This window comes from Nicotiana tabacum, chromosome 3 (genome assembly GCF_000715075.1).
Source record: "Nicotiana tabacum cultivar K326 chromosome 3, ASM71507v2, whole genome shotgun sequence".
Taxonomy (NCBI): Eukaryota; Viridiplantae; Streptophyta; class Magnoliopsida; order Solanales; family Solanaceae; genus Nicotiana; species Nicotiana tabacum.
The window spans coordinates 91848903-91854040 of record NC_134082.1 but is presented as its reverse complement, the minus strand read 5'-3'; the positions used below and the strand labels follow the sequence as shown (position 1 = coordinate 91854040).

The 5138-nt window shown below is 31.4% G+C and overlaps 1 non-coding gene across 1 annotated transcript; it reads right to left on the bottom strand.

Moving 5' to 3' along the window:
• Positions 1-283: 283 nt before the first annotated feature.
• On the bottom strand, positions 284-478 carry LOC142179699 (U2 spliceosomal RNA). The gene has a single exon (XR_012708242.1). It is a non-coding gene; the product is annotated as a U2 spliceosomal RNA (small nuclear RNA).
• Positions 479-5138: the final 4660 nt, after the last annotated feature.

Here is a 5138-nt window from a genome sequence, read left to right as displayed (position 1 = left end):
AACATATTATTATATCTTTAAAAAAACTGCAAAACACCTAAAATATGATAAATTGCGGCATGTATAAAATTACCATCGACAACTCACCTATGGTAAGTTTTTCTCTATAGAATAAGCAATATAATTTTTAGCAAAATGCCAAGTTGTATACATATAATCAGGGTTGACATTCTTACACAAGTGCAGTACAAAATACAATTGACCTACGAAACCGTACAGTCAAAGCCCAGATACGCTGGGCTTGGGCCCAGGGTATATAATCGGAAACGTTGGACTAGATTTGGTGAGGTGCGCCAGGCCTGGGCTATAGTGCAAAGCCTAGGCGACGCTCGAAGGACCAGATAGCAAGCTACCCTAATGGACCTTCCCCTTAAAAAATTAAGTTAATATCGTGTGGGCTGATAGCCCACATATCAGATATTAAACTGATAAGAACAAATACTACACTTGATCTTAGCCAAAAGGCCGAGAAAGGTATGCTTTAAAACGTTCTCGGGCCTCTATTTTTATAGCATCTCTCGGCTATCTACTTATTAGCTCTCTCCGGTGTGGGATAAATACACCTCAGTGGATGATTCGAGTATTGCCGAGCTGCAAATAGGTTGGAATTTTCTGTACAAATTAAACATTTGGATGCTTATTTCAACAATCACATGCTTTCTAAAAATACATTAGTAAAACATAAGATAAAAATCTCCGCAGGTTAAAATTCTGGAGAAACAAAGAAAAGGTTTATGATCAAAGATAAGTTCATATGACAAATGAGAATACAGAAGAACATTCAATATGGGACAGCCAAAGTGTTTGGAGATGGGGGAGGGACATTTTGGGTCAAGATGATGGTCTGACTATTCACCTACCCAATTGTTCTACTTGTACATATGCCTTTGTTAATTACGAAACTTGAAACTATAGCATAGACCCTTGAATGGACGTGTCTTACACCCAATTATTAGCTGACTTGTAATAGTCATGTTATTAGTAAAATACAGTGGGGGAGATAAGAATTTATATGAGGAACTGTCACACCTCGGACTTGAATCTAACAAGTATAGAGCAATTTCTTGATCTCGTTTGCCATTTCACTATAACTTTCTTTATGTCGAGGAGATTCAACATCCTCTCTCTTTATGTAAAAAATATGGTCTAGTTTTGTCCTTATTTTCAGGATATATAATTTTTCAATGAAGGAAAGTCAACTAAATACAACACTAGCACGCATGAAATTTACCCAACTAAAACTCTCTTAATTAGAAAATAAGGGATTGTATGTATGGTAAGAGAGGGTCGCTTGCCCTTGGTCGACGTCAAGCTGCAGTTAAGTTAAAGATTTGAAAATACTCTTCTGAAATCTAAACAAAGCAACCATATTCTGTCAAAATATATATATGGGGCACTGTGGCGGAGCCACCTTATCGGAAAGGGTGCCAAATGACACCTCTTCGCGGGAAAAGTACAATGTACAGTTAGGTAAAAAAATAAATTATATGTATATATATTATGTATTGATTTCCCTTAATTTCTTAGTATATTTACTTTTACATATTTTAACACCCCTTAACGAAAATTCTGGCTCCTCCACTGCGCCTTTCCTCGAATATGTGAAAACCTAACGTGAAACAAAGTAATCATACTGTTGATCATCCTTTACCAACTATTTTTTTAATGGTAAATAATCATGCATTTGCGTGTGATTGCGAACTAACGACAAGAACAAGTTAATGAGAAAAAACTGTCAAGAACAATGTTAGTCCAAAAGGCTCCACTCACAGTAACAGTAAAGGTAGCAGCATAAATAAACTTAACAAATTCCCAAATTATAAAACTCTAAATGAGTTTTACATTTTTGTAAATCTTGATTCTACTAATTTGCTTAGACTTAATTTATAAAAGTTATCTTCACACGATAATTTAAGTATTTCCATAATTACTTTTATTTTGCTATATTAATTTGAAATCACCTCACTGTAATAATTAAATCACCAAAAAATTAACTAACCATTTTCCTCGATTTAATCATTCAATATCTGAAGTATATTGTCCATAGCAATTTGGATTTGTATCGAGTAGATTATAGATACACTAAGGAGGTAAAACGTTCCCTATTGAAAAATATTTTAATCTCGAGATCGAACATGAAACTCTAGTTAAAATGGAGTAATTTCATTTATTCCGTCACACAAGTGCAGTTTGTGTTGGATTAACTAGGCACAAGCAAATAAGTGGTGTAAGCACTGAATCCAAGTGTAGTTAGGTAAGATTTATGCAACTATTTTGGTTTATAAACAGTAATGCCAAGTGGATTTTATTTATGCTTGTTACTTGTTAGTGCATGTCCAATTAATTAGGGCTGGGCATATATTGGGTATAACCGATAAATGTGAGCACCTAATTTTTGATAATATTTAATTTTTTATCACTTCTTTTATGTAAATATTTTAGGGGTTTTAGCCTACAATTTTTAACTTTGTTACACTTTTTATTATAGGGTAAAAATACAAAATTTAAAAGGTGAATTATTACTATAATATTATTATTTTTTATTTTTATTTAAAAAAAAATTCCGAAAAAATATTAATTTTTTTTAATTTTCAGGAGTGATTTAAAAAATAAGAAAATGGGAAGTATTGAATAAAAAAATAAAAGTAAAAGTAGGTGGAATTCTCTTTTAAAAAGTAAAAGAAAGTAGAAAATTAAAAAAGTAAAAGTAAAGTTTTGTGGAAATTTTAAAAAAATAAAAAGTAAAAGAAAGTTGGAATTAAAAAATAAATATAAAGGTATCTGAAAATTAAAAAAATATAAAGTAAAAGAAAGTAGCATTTTTAAAAGAAAAGCAAAAGAAAGTGGATTGTTTTTTTAAGAAAAGTTAAATAAGTGGAATTCTCTTTTAAAAAGTAAAAAAAGTGGGATTTTAAATAAGATAAAAGTAATTAAAGTTGGAATTTAAAAAATAAAAGTAAAGAAAGGTGGGATTTCTTTTTATAAAAAAATAAAAGCAATTTGTAAGTAGGATTTCTTTTAATTAAAAAATAATAAAATAATAAAATATTTTTTAAAAAAAAATCTGAAAAATCTCAAAAATTTTGCTATAAATAGAAGAGAAAATTTGAGAAGAGAAAAAAAAAGAGAGGGGGAGGAGAGAAATTTAGGTTGAAAATTTTCATTAAATTTTTCTTTCAATATTTCGGGCCTTGAATCTTGGGTTTGAAGAAGAGTTGATAGAGATTTTGTTGTTGCTGCTGTATTGACTCTACAACTTTCAGATTTTATTCATTTGAATTCACTCTCTTGTAGGTATGTAATTCAAGCTCTTGAGTTAAAAAATGTCGGAGCATCTTTGTTGAAGCAGAAGCAAATTGATTTGGTTCTTTTGATAAAGTTTCTTTCGTATTTAATCTGTTCGCATGAATGATGTTTCTTTGATTAAGTGAATTGAGATTTGCAAATGTTAACGTTATTTTAGTATGTTCATGACTCTGTCTCATTTTTTTTTTCTTCTTGGCTCATGACTTGTAACCAGCAGGTATGTTTTGTTTACATTTAGATTTCAAGCTCATGTAGCACCATGTTCATATTTTGAAATTTAAAGAAGTAGGTGAAGTTGAACAATTTGTCAGCATTAAGATGTAAAAAAAAAATAGATTGCGTTAGTGGAAGGATCTTATCTTCAGTTTATGTTATTGGTTGCATATTTTCTTAAATTAACAATGTGAAGATTCAACTTCCTCTGCTTCAAAATGGTACTGTAGAAGTTATAGTGGTGATACTACAACTTTCTCTTTAGCATAGTGTTAAATAAATTAATTACTTTAAGTGTTCTTTGTTATAATGAAGTTTAAAATGCATTTTTGTATGTCCATGTTTGTTTTGTTCCTTCTGGTTCATCCGAATAGTTCTCAGCATGTTTTTTTGTGTGCTCATATGGTCATTTAAGATTCATTATGGAGATGAACCCAAAGTTGACACCTGTCTTTTGTTATTTTCACATAAATGCCAACTCCACCTTTCTGAATTGTAGTATGCTATAACAAAAGGCTCCAGTGATATACATGTAGCTAACCCATTTCTTTAGGCCTTTTGTACTTATCAATTTATACCATCCATCCACAATAAAACATCAAAACTCATGGCCCTCATTTAATTAATTTTAAATCCTTAGAATTCGAGGCATGCCATTTAGCGAATTTTCTATGGCCCTCGCAAAGTTGAAAAATGCGTAGTTGCTTTAGGCGCGTAATTTGAAATTACCTTCCTAAACTCGGGTGTGCATTTCATGTGACCCAAATCCAAATCTCAACAACGTTAAATAAAATATGTCGTGGACCGCGGGTGCATTTATGTGGCGTGGTTCAAGATATATTTTAAACGACGTTGCAATCTTCCTAAAAATGAATAAGAGCGGTTAATAAATTAAAATTGAACCATAGGCTAAAACATATATTAAAATCAGATAATAGACCAATTATAACAGTTGAGCGACCGTGCTAGAACCACGGAACCCGGGAAGCAACCCGGGAATGCCTAACACCTTCTCCCGGGTTAACAAAATTCCTTACCCGAATTTATGTGTTCGCGGACTGTAAAACAGAATCAATCTTTTTCTCGATTCGGGATTTGAACCGGTGATTTGGGACACCATAAATTATCCCAAGTGGCGACTCTGAATTTTTAATAATAAATGAATCCCGTTTCGATTGTCACTTTAAGTTGGAAAAAACTCCCTTATACCCTTTCTGGGGTGTAGGAAAAAAGGAGGTGTGATAATAAATCGAACCGATAAAATGTTATTGGGTTATTAATATCGGGTTATTGGATAAATAGTTCGATAACAGTTTAATGTTATTTGACTAATGGGTTATCGGTTCGGGTATCGGTTTGCCCAATTTTATTAATGATTTAACCGATAGCCCAATAAGCTTTATCAAAATTATAATGTTATCCACTAAGTATATAAAATCACCTTATAGCTTCATTCTCTCAATTCTCTCGGTAATTACTCTTCATCGTCCGGTCTTAATCCTTAGAGTAAGTTTTAAACTTTTCTGAATTTCTCATTTTAATTTTTCAATTAAGATTTTAGTTTTAAACTTTAGAGAATTAATTGTTCAGATTTTTATTTTTTCTATTTGTTTCTTTTG